General features: G+C 42.2%; 1 protein-coding gene across 2 annotated transcripts in view; it reads left to right on the top strand.

Annotated features, from left to right (window-relative positions):
* The first annotated feature begins 3,296 nt into the window (after positions 1-3,296).
* The window catches only part of tyn (trynity), a 44,708-nt gene continuing 27,735 nt past the window's right edge, over positions 3,297-20,269 (top strand). The window contains exons 1-2 of one of the 2 annotated variants that reach the window (XM_015185419.2): positions 3,297-3,821; positions 10,665-10,716. The gene's annotated coding sequence lies outside the window, so the exon portion shown is untranslated. The remainder of the gene's footprint in view (positions 3,822-10,664; positions 10,717-20,269) is intronic. The other variant, XM_015185420.2, reaches the window with a different exon arrangement.

Raw genomic sequence — 20,269 nt, 5'->3', positions numbered from 1 at the left:
TGGGGCAAAGTCGGAGCCAAAAATCAGATTGGGACAAACAATTTCCCATTGGAAAAAAGCTAACGGTAAATGGCCATATCGGTGTCTCTTTCAAGGTATTGGACGTAGCTTGGACGGACGGATGGACGGATGGACGGCTGGCCGGACTGATACATTAACTGAGCAAATGATAAAAGGTAATTAGCAAGAAAGGAAGTAAAATCAAGCAACGTACTAAAATTAACAAACGATTTTTTATCCACGGTGAAAGGTTATCCATGTGTGGGTCTCTTTCCCTCTATCTATCTCTCTTTTACTCTCTGTTGAAATGAGCTGATGGCACAACGCTGAAAAGAGAGAAGAGAATGCTGAAGTCCAACAGCTGAAACACAAACATACTAAACATTGTAAAGAACACGCAAATAAAATAATCTTTGAAAATAGATAAGACTGCGTATTTTAGGCACGGGAAAACGAGATTGAAGCGAATTAAAATTGATGACAGAAAATTAAAAAAAATGTTTTAATAAATGGGACACTTAATATCAAAAATATTTTTAATATACCTTATTTTAAATAAATCAAATGTAAATTATGGTTATTATTAGATAATAAAAGCAGAACTCTTCAATTGAAGAGTATGCACAAGTCGAGACGACCTGTGTCTAGGCTTGGAATTTCTTGTCTCGCTTAAAGTGATTTCTTTACGCTTTCGCGACGACTGCTGTCGCTGGCACAGCTAGGTGTTCTTCTGCTCTGGTCCGCTGTGCAATACGTCCCAATCTTAATTATTGTCGCTCGCAACTGTTACTTCTACTGTAACATCTCTATCCTCGCCCCACTCCACACCTTGGCTCAAGCAATTCTTTTTGTTATTATGCTAAGCTTCGCACAGACCCGATCCCGACTCCGATTGACGCTGCTCTAATGAATTATGATTACAGCTGCAGAGCACCGCACCAAAGCTCTCTCTCTCTTTCTCTGAGAACTCTACAATTTCTTGCACTCCGAAGCAGCAGAGAAGAGCAACTTCTCATGGTAGCTATTAGTCTTAACCGAATGTTAGGCAACAGCATGGCAATGACCTGAGAGAGTGCGTAGAGTTTACCCCGACTAAGAAATCTAACTACTCTCTTGAGGTACGCTCTCACTAATACCGCTTCCCGATCCGACCCTCGCACAGTGGGCGAAATGTCCAATCAGCTCCATTAAATTCAAAACTTCATGTCACAGTCTGTTTAAACTTTTGTGTGGTATCGATTCTCAATACCTCGATGAACTAATTGCCAATTTGTTTTTCTCTCATATTTCGTGAAGCTGTGAAGCGTCAAACCGAACATATGCTGCAAGAGCTGTTATGAATAACTTTTGGCGCCTTTTTTTTTAAGCTGGCAAAAATTTGTGAAAAAAGTAAAAAATCAAAGCGTAGTTAAAATTTATTCTGAACTATCAGTTTTTAGACTTGTAGCTATTTGGTCAGAGGTGTGTATGACGTTTAATAACATGTACTAGTTTAAAATAGCTGTGGAAGTGAACCTTTGGAAAAGTTTTGCTTAAAAAACATATTGCATTGTTTGGTGGAGTGCATTTTGTGAGATGGGTGCGATCTGGTTTCAATTATTTTTGATACACACATTCTCAAATTTATTGTGAATTTGGATGCCCAAATATTTCGATGCTTAATAATAATGATTATTCACAAGAACAACACAAAGAAATGCAAGAAGGATAAGAACTCTTGTAAGCACGTTGCTGCAAAAATGGGGAAAAATGTAATGGAACTTTTTACGTGAAAACGAAAACTAAATCTTACAACGCAAATATTTTTCCAAGCTACGATTTATTCAGAAACGCAAAAGTAAAATGATAACACCCGAATGTTTTCACGTAAAAATACGATGGAAGATGTAATGCATGCTCTTCTATTTACATCTGATCCTTTAATTTCAAAGTTATCAAAACTGTCATCGAGGCTTTCCAAAGAAAATATAGAGTTGGATAAAGAAGTTAAAGATCTTGCTTGCTGTTGGATGTCAACTTTGAAAAAGACATTTTGTGTTCCGGTAGTTCAGATATTTGCATTTAAATACATTTAAAATTACATAAGTTACACTGGTAAACTATCTATGGAATGGTATTTTAAAATCTTGAAATATTTTGAAGGACCAGAACTATCGTATCTATTTGATATAGTTGACGGATTCTACTGAAATTTGGAGCAGTCATTCGGCTATTAGCAATCATGCTAAACTACAAATTTAATTAAGATATCTCTTAAATTACGTTTGCTATTAATTTAATGCCATTAGATTGGCCGTTTCGCCCACTGTGCCTCTCAAAGAAAGATTTAGTTTAATGCTTAGTTTTCTTTATTTCTTGCCACCACATCAGCCTGGAAACATGTATTTGCATTAAGCATTAACGACTGCATATGTATGTATTTCACAACGTCAGTTCTCTAGCCTCCTCTTCTTCCACCTCTTCCTTAGCTTTTTCGGGGTCGTTTCTTCTGTCCCTTATTCTTTTTTTCGATTTATTTTATATCCGTAAAAGACGCTTGGTTCCGTTCCGGTCTTTTGGGGGTGATACAATTTTGGACTGACTTTAATAGGACTAACGTTACTTGAGTGAGTTCCAGACACACTTTATATGGGCGGTTGGAACAACTTGCTTTATAGGGGGAGGAACAGTTATGTTCTTATTTGTTATCCTGGGATCTAGACACACTCCCATGCTCTTTACACAGCGAACCCTCGCCATAAAGGTAACATACCCAAATCGGGCTGTCTCTATCTCTCGGAACAGGTGTCGTTGAAGAAGAAGGTCGCTTTGCTCTCCTGCTCTGCTGTTGTTCAAGTTCAATGCTACGACTGCGGTGAATGTGGCTGGCTGCCGCTGGTTCTGCTGTTAGGCTTGAGGTCGGGCACTGGCCCCATCCCTCCTTCCCACCCATAAACTCTACGTACTAAGAGGAAGAGAGCGCTTTACTTTTGGAGAGCATGCTCTCTCTGTCTGTGGGACTCTCTCTGACTGTCGTTCGCTATCGTTGGTCGTGCACGATCGCTAGAGCGTGCGTTCGTTCGTTTGTTCATATAAATAAACATATTTATGCATGTGTGTGTGTAGTAGTAGTAGAAATGAGCCTCGCGCTTTTCTTTGCTTCAAGTTGCCTCTGCTGGCGGCGCTGCCTGCTCTCTGCAGCAGGCTTCGGGCACGACCATGGTCGCTTTCTCTGCTTCTGCTGCTGCTGTTCTTTCTCGCTCTCTGGATTCTTCTTCTTTCGCTTCTACCGCCGCTTTGTGGAGACCTCTAAGAAAGGCATAAAAGTGGCGCACGACCAGGGACATCAGCCATTGCGCGTGATGCAATTGAAGTGCTAACATATCGTCGTCGAGTCAGCCATCACCAGCAATATCATCAGAAGTGCAGTAGCAGTAGCAGTATCAGTAGAAGCAGATTCAGCAGCAACGGAAGCACCAGCACCGTGAACAAATATTTCTTCTTTTTTTTTTGGTTCATCCGCCCGCTCACTCTCCCTCTCTCCAAGTGTGTGTCTCTATGAACTGACAGTGTGTGTGTAACAACAAAAATCCACTCCTTGCTGATGCGGATGCGGACCGAGCGCGGATCGACTCAGTGACAAAAAACCACCATTGTGAAAAACCCCTAATAAACTTAGCCCAAACTGTGAAAGTGTCCCTTGAACACGCACACACACACATGCACACACACACACCTCAACTGTACAGAAACTAGAACGCTAAAGAAAAAACACTTGCAAAAGGATTAAAGCAAAAGTTTGGAAAATTGTGAAATATTCTCGGGAAAAGACTCTCGCTAAGGTAAGACGCGGAATAACCCCAAAAGTAAAAGTGCGATTGGACACTTTTTACTTTTTCTGAGAAATTAAATAGTTTTTTTAAGTGAACCATGCCACCCAATTGTAGAGTTATAGAGTGAAAATTTCTTCAAAAAATTTTTACATTTTGTGTTTAAAGAAATAGGCATGATAATAGTGAATTATAATGATCCTGTTAGGAAATACTATATACATGTATGTAGATAAATACGTATATATAAAGCAATAATTGAGTTGAAGGAAAATCACATTGAAAAAGGCGTCACCAGACACCCGCACCAGTCTATTTCCCCGTCAAATTGCACACCTTCAAATTCGAAGGTGCCTGTCACCAGAAGGTCTGTCTCCCTGTTTGGGCCTGGTCTGTTTGCGTGGACAATTGTCACCTCTTTTCCTCTTTTCTTTGCGGCACCTGAAAAGAAAAGACTTAGGCAACGAACTTGAGCTGTAAATTCCATGAAAATCCGTGCGCATTATGCATGCGCATGTCGAAGGATGGTGGAGGGATGCGTTGCCGAAGTGCTGGCAGAACTTGCAACATTTTCCATTTCATTGGAAAAGGCAAGGAAGCCTGACACAGAGTCAAGAACTATGGTGGTCCGCCTTCCGATCTTTTGCTGTTGTTTCTGCTCTCTTGGTATTTTCTGTTAAAGTCATTAACACAATTAACCGTTATTACCCACCGTTGGTCGGGTATGGTCACCCAATTCATTAAGAAGGCATTTAGTGGAGGAGTGAGACGAACAAAGAGGCAGATACAAAGACAGGGACGGGGACGGACAGCAAAAGAAACGGTCCAAGAGCATGAGAAACGCATTAAAAGAAAAAGTTAGAAAAAAAGTTAACTAAAAATGTGGAGAAACAGAAACTGGGGGCAACCTGTCTCCTACGTATACAACCGAAACAAACCAGTACAGCCCATCCGGAGCCACATGCCACGCCACTCTACTCTGCACTTCATTCCAATCCAACCAACAGCAATTGTAGCCGGCGTCTGCTTTAATGTGTTCCGAGAAGCACAGGCGGAAACGCTTCGAATGAGAACTTTATTGTTTTTCAGCGCCCAGGAAATAATGTAATAATCTTGCATAAAACGACCTCAGCTGCTGGTGCTGGGCTGCTTCTACTTGTTCTTTTTTTTTTAATCGAATCGTAAAAAAATTACGAAAAAAATATCAAGGAAAAACAGTGGGATAATAAAGCGGGAGCCCCGCGCCAAAGCCATGGCCCATTAAAATGATTTGGTGGAAATTCTGTAGAAAATGGAACCTGGAACAGTCACTGAGGCAACCTGCAGGCAGCAGCCAGAAGGCAGAAGGCAGAAGGCCGCAAAATACCTGTACATTGGCGAGAAAGAGATTGAGGTAAAGCGGCAGACAAAGAATCAATTTGGGATCGGCATTGGGGCAGGCATTAACAGCCAACATAAATTAATGTTATGGTCGCCGTCAGTCTAACCTTGATGCAAATCAACATCCACATCGACTTCAAAAACGACTTTAGCAATCATTAAACAAGCCGAGGCCCCGCAATCCATCAATCAAGGCAGAAAAAGTAACAAACAAAAAAACACCACAAAACATTTTCTCCTCATTAAAGACGGATTTCCACTTTAAACTCTCAACTTACTCTCTCCCCCAGGCAATGCTCCCTCCGTTGCACATTTCTCTTTTCAATGCGTGTTCAAATTTGACCCAAAAAGAGCAAAAGCCATGTAAACGAAAGGAAAAAAAAAAAAATTTAATGCTAAACGCTTAACCATCCAAGAAATCAGTACATTTTGGCCCAGTTTAGATTGTGTGCTGGCCAAAAGCGGAAATTGATTAGAGAAGAGAAGAGGGTAGAGAGAAGAGGAGAGAGAGAGAACCAGACCAATTTCAAATTCCAAATAAATCGAATGAATTTGGTTTTTGGTTTGATTGAGATGGCATGAGATTAGATGAGTTAGGCTCAATCGCCCTCTGGCGATTCTTTCCCTCTGGAACTGCTTTTTTTTGGCATCGAAGATTTGTTGAAGATCATAAAGCGGCATGCCCTCCAGTAGAACCCATTTCCTGTACGCCCTGCTTTTTAGAAGATGAGCAGCTCACATCCAGATCCTTATACAGGAATGGAGCTGGAGAATTCTGGAGAACTCTGTCACAAAAGTCTGTAAAAGTCAGTGTTCCTTGAGACATATACGTACATATGTATGCAGAATGAAAAGAGTTCATTAGATCATTAATTCTGTTTTAGTTGTAGCTCCATCCTACAGAAAACTATCCAGAATGAAACACTCGTACCATTTCGCTCTGACATTGATGCTTAGTGGAGTGAGCTCTTGCTTACCTAATAGACCCTACTGGCTGCTCCGTCGAGTCGAGCTTTTAGTTCAACTTCTTCCGCAGCCTCCCCCCGTTACCATCTCAGATTTGATTAGCTATTTCGGCACCGCACACCCTCCCCTCCTCACACCCTTCTTGTACCATATTTTGGCTTATGGCGTTTCGCTTGGCGTAGATTATCCTCTCCAACGTTCTCTCTTCTCTTTGGGGCTGGCTATGTGGGTCAATGCGGGTTCACCTGTTGGGAGAAAACGCATGATAGCACAGAAACACAAGTAAAGATTCATGAAGTAATTGTAAATAGCTTCCCCTGCCACCTGTATCACTCCCACTCGAACGCTTTGAGGGCCTGTTGAATATTTAAGCGGTACTCGTACTCGGCGCAAGACCGAATGACGAGTGATGTGTGGAGTGATGAGTGGATTGGAGGTGTATGTGGAGTGGGGCTCATGGATACTCAGACATGCTAAAAGACTGGCCCCGCGGCAAAGCGGGTGTTGGGAAGGAAAGTTTGTGCTGTGTTGTCTGATTCGTCTTTTTTTGCTTTTGTTTTTTTAGCAATAGAACGTAAACTGTTCCACATAGAATGTGGTTCGTCTTTTGCCCATGGTAATTATATGTACCAAAATAAGCTAGATCATCGTCATCGTGGTCGTCACCATCACCGTCATTGTCGTCGTCGTCGTCGTCATCGTCATTGTGATAGGGTGAATCTTCTCCGGTGATATTTTGTTGGGGACGGGACCGTAATAACGATGAGCTGGCACTTCGGTCGTCGTTCCAGCTGAAATCTTTTCGTTTTCTTTTCGTTTGGTGAGCCCTCGCTTGAGGAATCTGTGCTACTCGAACGGTTGTTTTGCTTACAGACGACCTCTCTCCGCCGCTCTGTTCTCTCTTCTGCCGTATTTGGTATTATATTAAAAAGAAACGCTTCTTAATTATGATTTCTTTTTGTTCTCTTTTTGGGAAAAGAGAGAACTGGAAATGTGGGCCAAATTACTTCTGTATTTGGCTTTGGCTTTGCTTTCGGTATTTTGGCTAGGAGTATTTTGCCAAACCAAAATGACGTAGCGTAAAGCCGGAGAGGTCCGTAGATCCAGTATCCGAACCCGACGGTAACTTTTAGTATAAATTACGCTATTCGATCAAATTCGATTCGTTTGTGCACTAGAAATAGAAGTAAAATGCCAACATTAATACACTTAAACAGGAAAGGAATGTATGCATGAATGAATGAATGAATGCCAAGCATGCCCCAGTTTCGCCCCAATGTGAGTCTGAATGCGGCCAAACAAATGCAAATTGAAACGGCCTGCAGGCACATGGAGAATTGGAGCGGAAGAAGGGGGCCAAAGAGTGCCAACTAATTTAAGTAGTTATAGAGAGATGTTTTAGAGCAATATACTCCTACTCTCGACCATATCTGGCTTTACGTTAGTCGCCAAGTCGAGTACAATCAGAATTTGCTAGGACGATCCACTGGTCTGTTGCTGTTCCATTCGAATCTGCAATCGTTCGTGGGAATACCCTGTTCGTGTCATTCGCATCAAATGTATCCGTTCTCTTATGGAAAATTTTCATAGCGAATCAAGGTTCCACGAATGTGTATTAAGGTTCATTTTACAGTGGAACAGAGGTACAGGAGCACAGCAAGATCTTATTATTCTGATTAAGCTTATCCTAAATGTTGTAAATGTCTTCCATAGAATCTACATTACATAATTTTATTCCAGAAACCATTAATTTCTTCCCTTCGCTTTCGAATGTAATGTCTTCTGCACCCCTTTATGTTACACATCCTTCCACTCACTTATTTATTTCATGTGGTATCGGTTAAAGATTCAAATTCTAGCTTTGATTGGTTGTTAACAAAAAAAAAATAACAGTTCGTTCTTCTTTGAGCCAGTGTGTGAAAGTGTTCCCATTTCATCTTCTTCTTTGAGATTCCCAAGCCCAAAGCCATTGTCAATTTAAAATTCTCGTTTCGACACATTCCCAATTTGTACATGACTTGACCGGCGATGTTTCTAATTATGATGATGATGGTGATGATGATGCTGATGATGATGATGATGATGATGATGATGATGATGATGATGATGATGATGGTGATAATGATGATGATTCCTTCTCTCCGGGGCAGTCCACTCCCAATTGCACTTGACGTGGCTGGGAAGGCCAAAAGTAGTTGGCCAAGAGTTTTCATTTCGTGCGTGCGTGCCGCCCATTAGCTTCATACACCTCAATTCACTTCTATTCCCTTCTATTCACATGTATACAAACCGTACTTCAGTGGGCTCAAGTCACCGTGAGTTGAGTGGAGTTCATTTCAGAGGCTATAGAGCTGGGGCTGGAGCTGGAGTACGCTTCTTTAAGAAGGTTTTTTTAAATGAGACAGAAAGGCTAATTACGAACGTCATGCGTATGCAAATGGCAGGACAGAAGACTAGAGAGAGCGCACCGAAGAATGGGAAAGCAAAGAATGAGAAGGTGAAAAGTGTGTTTCGGGAGTGTGCGAATGTTCTTTCTCTGTCATTGTAGAATTTTCCCTTGTAATCAGAGCAGCGCTCCACCGAGGCGTTGCATTCGTTCATTTATTCATTTGCATTTGCATGGAAACTTTTTTGGAGAATGGGAATGAATATTTATTTTCTTTGCAAAGCACCTCCAGATCCCACCACCAACATAATGCAACGTGGCATTATTTTTATGGCCGCGCTTGTGTCTTGAGCCTTTTTTCTTTATGGCTGGGACCCGTTTGCAATTCGGTCAAGCAATCATTTATTCATTCACTCTGCCACTCTACTTTAATTGCTGCCATGTTGCATACAACGCCCCTCTTGCCCGCTACCCTGCTGATGTTTCTGCTGTTGTTTTAATTACTCAGCATGTTGCATGCAAATCTGGAAAACTCTTGACTTGACCACAGCGGCAGCAGCAACTGAACAATGAACGATTTTTTCTTCTTGCACTTTCCAAGCTCCCCGCTGACGGATGGGAGTCCCAGTGCGGCAGTGGCAGTGGCACGTTGTGGGGAAGTCATACCTGTATATCAATATCCCATTAACTGGCCAGAAGAAGCAGCGGCAGCTGTAACTTCCCCAACGGACGCTGCATCTATGTATGAATCTACCTACTAGTAGTTACCGTTACGCAGCTACTATACCAGCACGGGACGCGGACAAAACATGCTTGGGGCGGCACAGAACCAGAATCAGAGTCGGAGTCTGAGTCTGAATTTGAATTTGAATTTGAATCTGAATCTGAATAAGGGCTGGACTGAAAATCCAACTAAAAGCGGAAACTGGCAATGAGCCAGCAACTACTCATCAAATGGAATTTTAATTTTTTAGCTTTTGCCAACGGCCTTAGGCCCATGCCAGGCATTCCCTCCTCCGAATCCACACCCCCCGACAGTCTCTATACCGCAAAGGCCTACATAGGTTAAACGAAACGAGACGCGGGGAAAAATACAATAGCGAGAAAGAAAGCTAGGAAAAAAAAGATGAGGCAGTCCAAGCTGATGAAAGATGAAAGATGAAAGAAGCAATATAATAGCAGCAGCAACAGCATCAGCAGCCGCATAAATCGATTGGAAACTCGTTTTCAGGTTCATTTGACTGGAAAGTGCATTTTCTGTTATTAATATAAGAAATAGATGGCCAGAAGATGGAGAGTCGTAGATATCTTATAATTAGGTGGCATTGTTTTCAGCATCGGCCACAAATTCAACATCAGCACCAGCCTCGCCGTCAGCTTAGGCTTCAGATGGACTGCGATCCATTGTAGAAAACACTTTACGCAGCATCGACACAGATACAGCTGCAGATACAGCTACAGATACAGCTGCAGATACAGCTATAGATACAGCTACACCGAAAATATCCACAAGAGAGAGGAGAGATTGAGAACATAGAAGACCTGAAGAGGATCTCCCTGACAAACAGAGCTGAAATTGGAATAAACTTGAATTGGAATATTCAGAAATTTTGTGGAATGCGTTTGAAGTGTATGAAAAAGTATTTTGGAAAGCAAAATATATATTCTGCGCTTGATATGATTGCCACCAAAATTTTGCATATATATTTTTTTGCGGAATTGTTGATTATTAGAGGGTTTTTTTTATCTAGCTATCTCATCAATATAAACATATCTCATCAGAAAAGCTTCTTGATGAAGTTTCAAAGAAGCGATTTGTTGGCGTTGAAGTAATTCCTTGGAAGAGCTTGCCAGAGAAATTCTAGCAGATGTGGAGGAAAATGATTTAAACAATCTTCTGCTTGCTACTGCTGCTTTTAGAAGTCATGGGAATAGTTTTCGCGACAGTGATAGCTAAAAAGTCCTTAAAATTATCGGAAATGATCGGCTCCCTCGCTAAGAAAGGTATGCTTTAATTTCGCATATCACCATGAGAAAAACACACCAATTTAGATAATAAATGTTGATCAACCCTCATCAAGCAAAGGAAAAATAAGTATATTCTCTGCCTTTTCTGTTTGCAGTTGAACCACTGAACAATCGCAGAAGAAGACGAGGAAGAACCCGCAGAAGAAGGTAAGCCTGCCTAACCTAACCTCGAGCCTGCCTCTGCCTCTCTGTCCCTTCCCCATTCTATGCCAGTACCAGAGGGAAGCTCTCGTTTGGGTGGGAGTCCGGCGACTAACTGACGTGAACTCCACTCCAATCAGCTTGGTTCTGTTCTGTTCGTGTCGGATCTCAACTGAGCTCAAGCTCAGTTGAGTCAAGACTACGACTTGCGTATTTTATATCTTCCGCTGAATTGCGATCACAAATCAAGGCAGGTGTTGAATGGACTGTTGGGTTCTCGCATTGAACGAGTAGTCAAAGGTGGAGCTGAGGGAGAATGGCTTCTCACCAAAATTAATCTAAGTCTAATGAACATTGTGGCATAGGTCTGACTGCCTCAACTGTTTACGGCTGTATGTCCGTCTATGTCTATTTATAGGCGAAGTGCATGCAATCGCCTGGCAATTAGTCACTCCAACGAAGCTCAAGCTGGCAAAATGGCTTGACTTTTTCCATCGCTGCATCCATCCATCTGTCCATCCCATCCACTTCCATCCGTCTATCCATCTCGTACCCTCGACTCGTTAGCCTCCTGTCTCATACTGTACAATTATTTACTGTGTGTCTGAGTCTGAAGCGATGAGCGCGTGACACGGCCACTCTCTCGCTCTCTCTCTCTGCCTCTCCATCCTCCTATCCCTTCTTTAAAAAAGTTTTGTATGGATATCGTCAGGTCTTGCCATCTCTAATTCAGATGGATTCTATGCAGACCTGCTGTACTATCCAACAAAGTTATTTTCTGATTTTACTCCGCAACTGGAATCTCTTCCGACATCCTATATCTGCTCGCTCCCATCTCTAATTGAGATGGACTGCATGCGATCTCTCGTCCCATCTCTAGTCGCCATACATTTTTCAGTTGCGGCTTAGTGTAACTAATTGACGAACAACGCAAAACGCTTTGGCGGCTTCTGGGGCCCTCCCTCCACTCACTTGGTGACATTGAGTAATGTCAACGGATGGGGTGGGGAGGTCCTTGGGCGGACTATAGACTCTTTTGGCCCATTGGGGGCCTAGGCGGCTTTGATTTGTTTGTGCTTTGACGACTCTTCGGCAATTAAGTTCGCCAGTGGCTTATTGCCGTGCGTTCTGCTGTGCTTGTTGCTGACAAAACGAAAATGAATTGCTGCTTTCAGGCTAGAAGCCAAGCGGTAAGTCGGAAGAACGGAAGGGGCACAAAAGGCGGCTTCTCTGGTCCAACTTCTAATTTATTATCTGATGCTGATGTGGATCTGGAGCTGGCTGTGCTTCTGACTGTGGACTCTCCACATTGGATTCTCCAATGCGTTCCAGCTGCGGCCGCACCTCTCTAAAAGCACAGGCAACGGTACTGTCATTGTAATGAATTTTCCCTTTTCGTTTTGCCCATGACGCTTTTTTATAACCTTGCTTAAGGGTGCTTTGATTTCGAGCAGATATTACTCCTATTAAGTAGATAGATACATATGTATGTACATTTTGAAATGCGTTTATTACTTATCAACATATAAGGCTTACTTTCTGACTGACATTTGTACTATCTATCTGCCTGGAATGAAAATCCATGAACAAAATTTTTTATTCGAAGATCAGCCTTCCAAATGTTGCAAAGGTTTGATATGGTCTGTGTGCTTGTGCAGTAAACGATAGTTATCGATGGCAAGTTTCAGTATCTGTCACTTTTCGTGGCTTGTTGTCCTTGCTATAATTAGGTTATGCAATGGGAATGCTATGAGGATGTGACTGCTGCTATTCTTCTTCTGCCGGGGCGTACAATGGATCGAAAGCAGATCAAAATCCGAAGTCTGGTCCATCTGGACTGCTGCTTTCCGCGAACACCCTTCCCCCGAGCACTTCCACATCTTCCACATCGCACACCACATTTCGCCAGTTTTAAATTACACTAATCGTTTACCTGCCCTCCCGGTAATACTCCCATGCACCACGAACCTTGCCCCAAAGGCAATCATCGTCTTTGTCGCCGCTCAAGTGGCAGTTGTTAATTTATTGTTTGTGGGCAGCCGTGAGCGTTTTTATACCCGATACTCAAAATGAGTATTGGGGTATATTAGATTTGTGGTAAAAGTGGATGTGTGTAACGTCCAGAAGGAATCGTTTCCGACCCCATAAAGTATATATATTCTTGATCAGCATCAATAGCCGAGTCGATTGAGCCATGTCTGTCTGTCCGTCTGTCCGTCTATAAGAGCTAGAGCAACGATGTTCTGGATCCAGACTTCTGTGATATGTCACACCGCCCCCACAAAGGACGAAAATCGGTGGCATCCACAATTTTAAAGATACGAGAAAAACAAAAACGCGGAATCGTAGAGGAGGACTATATGTTGTAGAGTGTAAAATCTGTACAAGATCGTCTAGTTATTATAGCCAGAATCAAGAAAACAATTTCGTTCTTTCTCTGTTAGAGAGAGACAGACTCTCTCTAACACACAGGTTTCATGGTCGGTTTTGCCAATTGCAAAATATGAGTTCAAGGATCTCAGAACCTATAAGAGCCAGAGCAACCAAATTTGGTATCCACACTCCTGTGATATCGGACCTTGACCATTTTGTGTCAAAATTTCGCCACACCCCGTTCCGCCCCGCAAAGGACGAAAATATATATATCCGGTTGCGGAATCTGGATCAGATCGGATAATTTGTATAGCCAAAAGGAACAAATCAATTTTCACTGGCTATGCAGCGCCCGACGTCACGCTCAGACTGATTTTCTGTCTCTCTCGCACGCATTCTTTGTCGTGTCGTTTAATATTAGCGGCGTCTGCCGGAGGAGAGCCATACTGACTTAGTATCGGGTATAACTGTAGAGTTGCGGTGTCCGCAGCAACTCACAACGTTCCCCCTCTTTTTTTTTTTTGATTCGGCTTGCCAATTATTGTGTAAATAAATTCCGAACTTTGGTGTTCTTCATGAGCTTGCTGCTCTTGTTGCTGCTGCCAGAGCCCATTCACATATATTTTTGTACTTTATGGGCAATTTTCAGCGAGCCCAGCGAGCAAAATACACCAGAACCAACCAAAACAAGAGAAGCAACAGAAGTGGAGAGGTGAAGTTTTGAGCATAGAGATGGAATTGGGTCTTCAGGGCACGAAACGGGAGACTTTCAAGCAAATCAAATTTATATTGTTTAATGACTATTTGTTCAACGTATCGGTTGAGTATTGAAATGGAAGACATTTCCATTTTATCGTCTACTTTTACATCTCAAACAGGATGATATTCCAGCCTTTCGGGGTTTAACATTATTCATAACTGGTGATATTATTTTATTCAATACGACATATGTAATATGTATTAATAAAAATATCATTAATAATATCAGTCCTCTTAGTACTATGTACTATGAACTGCTCTTTGCATTTGGTACAGTTTCGTTGCATCATTTTGTGGCATAATTACTGGACATCGGCACGCACGAAGAGTACATATCCGATTGCTCCCATCCCCAGTTCGGGCCTACGGGTCTATAAAGCAGCCACAAGAAACCAAAGTAACGGAGTCAACAAGCTATGGCAAAGGTGAGCACGGGAGACGGGGAAGCGGGTGAGAGCGGGACAAATTCAGACCATTGTGCGCTAAATATTGTCACACAATGTTTCCACTTGTCTACCACACCACCCACCCAGAGCAATGCTCTGGCCTGGAGACGGAGCAAGCCAGAGATAATAAGTAGAAGAAGAGGAAGTAAATATAACTAGAAGTATAGTGAAATGTGGAAAAAGAATGCGATGAATGAAAAAAAGGAATGCTAGAAGTCGTCATAGAAAGCCCAGCCCCTGAATAAGGTTAAGATTACGTTTCCTGGGATATGAAACGCAACAAGGGTTTGCTTGGTAAACAGGATGTAATAAAAACAGTCAAAATATTAGTCGCTAGAATAAATAATAATATGGTTACATAAATATGTATGTTCATAAATATTTTGTGCTATTGTAGATATGATCATATCTATCAGATATGATTAAAGTTGACTACTCTTTGAGAATCTGGTATAAAAATCAAATTTGTTCATAATACTCAGTTATTTGTGATAATCGTCATTAGAATAAACATTGATATTCGAATCAATAAAAAGGTAACACCATATCGATCACAACTCCATTGGTACTTCTTATATTCTAGTACGCTCGTATAGATCGATAAATATCGACCAAGCTTTGGGAAAGTTATACCCGATACTCAGTCAGTACGGCACCCCTCCGCCAGAGGGCGGAAGAGAGAGGAAAAGAGAGAGAATGAATATGCGCGTAGAAGGCGTTGCGTAGCCACTGCAAATTAATTTGTTCCTTCCGGCTATAATAATCCGATCTGATCCAGATTCGGCAATCTGTCTGATATGGCAGATTCTATGATTCTGCGTTTTTATACCCGATACTCAAAATGAGTATAAGGCTATATTAGATATGTGGGGAAAATCTAATATACCCCAACTAGTTGAGTATCAGGTATAAATAAACTTGAGTGAAGCGCAAGAATTTTAAAGAATAGGGTTACAGAATGCTTTTCAAATACGGCTGATTTCTTGCTTGTACGCCTAGTCGAGTATCGTATTCGAGTTTTGAATAGGAACTCCTCCAAATTTCATTGTCAGATATTAATCAAACTTTAAAGGCAGCCACTCTCTATCGAAAATACAGATCGAATTCAGCTGAGAGTTGGGAGCTGCCCTGGAGAAATGGTGAAGGAGAGACAGATGTTACAGAAGCGACAGTGGCTGGCAGCTTTCATTTGTTAACTCAGTTTATGCAACGGGACTCGACAGAGTTTTCGGTATTCTCCTTCCTGCTGCCAGCGCCTGTTATTCAGCACTTCAGTGCTCCATCTTCGAATGCCAACTCCATCTTCGTTGCCACAAAATGAACGTTTGCTCCCGTGGAAGCTTGGGCTGTGGCTACGGCTGCTGCTGTCTACTTCATTGACTGACAGACAGGCAGCGAGACTGAAAGAGATGGACCGACAGGGAGACATTCGATTAGCATTAAGCGCAAGAAAGAAAAATAAAGAAGAACCGCCTGGTGCGCACCTTGAGTAGAGGAAAGGATCCTCAGTGGACTGTGGAATGGCAATGGCACTAAGAATAAGAATAGAACTGGGATTTAAGGAATGTATATAGGCATGGTTAGCGCCGAGACAGAGGCGAATGTTATGCAATTTAAGTTACTTAGGGCCCATAAGTCAATCAGCTTGAATGTTTGTCATCACTCTTCCACTACTCAGGCCTCTCCTTTCTTTCTGTTAACAGATCCCGAAAACTTTTCTCCCTCCCGTCTATTGTCCAATGTGGTGATAGTCGTTTTTTTCATTTATTGATTGCCCTAAAAAGCATTTAGTTTTTTCTTTCTCTCTTTCCAAACACATGTAAATATAAATATATATATCTATATCTATATGTGTCTAACATTCTGTTAGTCAGTGACCCACTTTGAGGTTATATGATGGTCCAGCGATTACCAGGGATCCCTTACCTTTCCGTATCCTGGTCTAAGGCATATTTCAGATAATACTAAAGCGTTCATCAAGCATTCACATCTCTTGTAGAAAAGTTTAAAATTTTCTAATCACATTTATCAGAAATGCTTATCTACACATACATATGCAGATCTACTATACATATGTATTCGCCTGAACACTCTCTTATCAACGGAGTTCAGTCTATTTGTTCTATCCTATATGTATCGAGAATTCCCTTATTGATCTACTTATAAACTCTTTAGGGGGCGTAGCAGAAGTTGAAACAAACAGTTATTACAGGGCCGTTATTAAAGGCAGCTATTATCACAACGGGCCGAAACCGGCCTAAGTGCGACGGGCTCCAAGCGAGCCTGGCAGCCGCCTCTACCTAACCTCTACAGGAGTATCTATACAAAAATTTGGTTGCTCTAGCTCTTATAGTTTTTAAGAAATAGGCTTCAAACAAGACGTGGATACAGCCAACCGGACGGACAGACAGACATGGCCATATCGACTAAGCTATTGATGTTGATCAAGAATATATTTACTTTATTGGGTTGAAAATGCTTCCTTCGGGGATGTGTGTGATCCAACAACATCCACTTTCTGGTCGGATCGGTCTGAAGTTCATCTCATTGCTTATATCTGCATGTATAGTCATGTATTTCATTACAATCAACTGTACCCACTTTAAAATCTCTAACTTAATTTTCAAATCTATGCCAAAATATCGACTGTCTGGTCAATGTACAAAACTCATATGGAGGTAAAAATGAGGTTCGACAAGAAGATAATAGTATTCTGCAGCATTGGCATTGAGCCAAATTTAGCAATTTATTGATCTTTATTACCATTACCGATCGACCAAATTGCCGTCTGTCGATGGTTTTGGAATCTCATTAAAGAGGACATCAGTCCAAATGACGGCGGTGCAAATCTTCATTAAATATGAGAAATAATTGCAATTATTGAATATCTGCTTGACTCCTCACGTTGACTTTGGTTTTCCTTTTGCGAAAAAATCCCCAAATGTGGCTAAAGGACATCATCATCTTTTGAGCAAGCGACGACACTCCATCTATGGAGCTGCCCACGCGCACTCGAACAGGGCCCGATACCGAACCGAAAAGAATCCAAGACGGTTTAAACATTTGCATTTTTCATCCACTCGCAGCTCCCCTTGTGGGTTCGTTCAGTTTGTTTGTCAGACTCATTTGAATGCAGTTGCTATTTATGTTTTATGCTAAAGGTGCAGACGACGAGCCAGCCGTGAGATAACCAGCGGTGAAGTTGCAGTTCGTTTGGATTGGAGCTGGAGTTCAAGCTGAACTTAGAGTCCACGTCCACAGTCAGAGGCCACCGCCAGTGCGAGTTCCATCTCGTTCTCCACCGGTTAAGGCAACGAGGCAAAAACGACTCTGCCTGTGACTCTGATGTTGTCCAAAGTCAAAGCCAAGCCAAAGTCAAGTCAAGTCAACATCTACCCCTACCCATGTCCATACCCCCACCCCCATCCTGCCTGCACACCTACTCAATTCTTGAGCATCGTTGGCAAGTTGCAAGCTATTCAGCTTGCAGCCCTTTGGCAGATGCTGAGCTGCATTTGACCCGTTTTGCCGGCCGCAACCAAGTCGAATGGAAACTGCTTGCATGACTTGCTCTCACCGCTCCATCTGGGGGTTAAGCCATGTGCTAACTGGGCTGATGGCTATGTAAATATCCTGAATGCTGGATGCCTGATCAACCTCACACTCATACGCAGTTTCAGGCCGAGTCCTACTCTCAGCATTCGACGGAAAGTTTAGAAAGGCGGCAGAAGAAGTGGTAGAAGAATTTTCATATTGCGTGATCCAAATGCTTTCATGAATAAATCAAAGGTATTCAGCGGGGGGAAGAGTGGGAGAGGCATAGAGGGAGGGGAAATGTGTGAAAATGCGGAAGAGGAATGACAACATAACAATTGAGGGTACTTTCAGAAAAAAGATTATATCACCTCAGAATCGGTATTCCAATTCGACTCCATTCTATATTATGAATCTATAAATATACATACATATATTCCATCCATTGGTAGTTTTTCGATTTTCCGTCAATCCATTCGAAATCCCCTTCTATTCCATTCATTACCACGCCACATTCCTTTCCGTTTCATTCTGGCATTCCGTTAGTCTGGTATGCCGTTAGTCGCATCGACAAAAAGGCCAACAGCAATTTCAAAGCCACAAAGAAATTTGGAACAAATTTCTGAAATGAGTTCATGGCGACAAATCCAGCGACTACAACAATGAGAACCACTTGTTGCTCTGCCATTCCAAACAGTTCCATTTCCACGCTGTGTTGACCATCATCATTAGCTCCATTCCTCATTATGTTGAACATCATAATTAGAGTCATCAAGGAAACCGCAGAGACAGAAATAGAAAGAAGAAATCTCTGCACATTTCGAATAAGGCAAAGCGATTAAGAGGAAACAGAAGAAGAAAACGATCTGTTCTATTGCCACAGTGGTATTTTTCTTGTGGTATTGTGGGAGACGAGACCCTGTCAGTCTTTCTCTTTCTCCTTCTCCTTCTCGCAATTCTGGAACCCAGGGGAATACATTCCCAATCATATTTCATGCAATTTTATTGAAGAAGAAACCCTAAGAGTTTAGTTCTCGCATACTCGAACTGACTCTCTCGCCATCTCTCTCAACCCTTTTTACAATATTTGGCATTTCTTCGATTTCTTCTGGTGATGGATCATAAGTCAACATAGAAGAATTTGGTTGAAGTCGAACCCAGCTTTATTGACAGAGACCTTATCTCGCTTTCTGTCATTCATATTCTGTAGATGGATCATTGTGGGAACCTATTCATTCCCCCATTCATTCGGGAACTATTCCAGTTTCAGCAGAATATCTGGCTATCCGGTCCTATTCTGAGTACATATATTTAAGTATTTCAGTTAAAAGTACTTAATTATACCCGATAGTTGTATAGGGTATATGGATACAGAGGGGTATAGAGGGGTATAGAGTATAGGGTTATATTAGATCTTCGGCGGACTTGGATGTGTGTCAGACCCAGACGGAAGCGTTTCCTCATAAACTATATATATTCTTGATCAAATTCTTCACAAATTTTTGCACGTAAATGGCTGGCATGCAACATTTTAAAGATACGGAAAAACTACAAACGCAGAATCATCGGATCTGATTCTTATAGCCAGCCAAACAAATTAATTTGCAGAGGCTACGCAACGCCTTCTACGCGCTTACTCATGCTCTCTCTCTCTATCTCTCACATGCTCTTCCTCTTGCAGTGTGCGCCCTCTGGCGAGGGGGAGCCGTACTGACTGAGTATCGGGTAAAAATGTAGCGTCGCGGCTCTATGTAGCTGCGACTCACAACGTTCCCGCTCGTTTCAAGTGATATCTCGCTAAATACGAGGTAGAGTAAAAACATGTATAGAAAACATTGCTGGAGAGAATACAGAAGAAATAGAGAGAGGTAAAGCTGGCGACATGTGGCTGCCTCATTAAACGAAATGAAACTTTTGCCTTTTGGTTAATCAGGAACCAGTCCCCTCTTCGCCAGAGCCAGTCAATCAGGAACATCAGTTACAGCGGCAGCAAGAGAAGATAGCCAAATCCCGTTGTCTCTCTGCATGCCTGTGCCAGTGCCAGTGGCATTGCCAGTGGCATTGCCACTGCCACTGCCACTGCCTCTACCCCAAGCCCCTACTCTCCTTTTGTGGCAAGACAAACCGGTAAAAATTAACCTACTTAAGAGTGGAGACCAAGTGGCTCTGAGGCAACCAGCTGCCGTCTTTGGGACCCGCTGCCTTTCCTTTAGTCGCCCCCCACCTACAAAAACAAACACAAACAAAAATTCAGAAACAAGGAAAATGCAAACTGAAAAAGAATTAAATCAAATCTTGTGTACGTGCCATGTAAAATCAGATGAAGACTGGCAGCAGGCAAATGGGAATGGAGATGGGGCTAGGGATAGGAGCTAGCTGCAGAGGGAGAAAGATCCGGAGGCGGTCCTCCCGTTAAATGTCACACGCAAATGCACCAAAATAAGTGC

This window comes from Drosophila pseudoobscura, chromosome X, assembly GCF_009870125.1.
Source record: "Drosophila pseudoobscura strain MV-25-SWS-2005 chromosome X, UCI_Dpse_MV25, whole genome shotgun sequence".
Taxonomy (NCBI): Eukaryota; Metazoa; Arthropoda; class Insecta; order Diptera; family Drosophilidae; genus Drosophila; species Drosophila pseudoobscura.
This window is presented reverse-complemented; position numbering and strand designations above follow the sequence as displayed.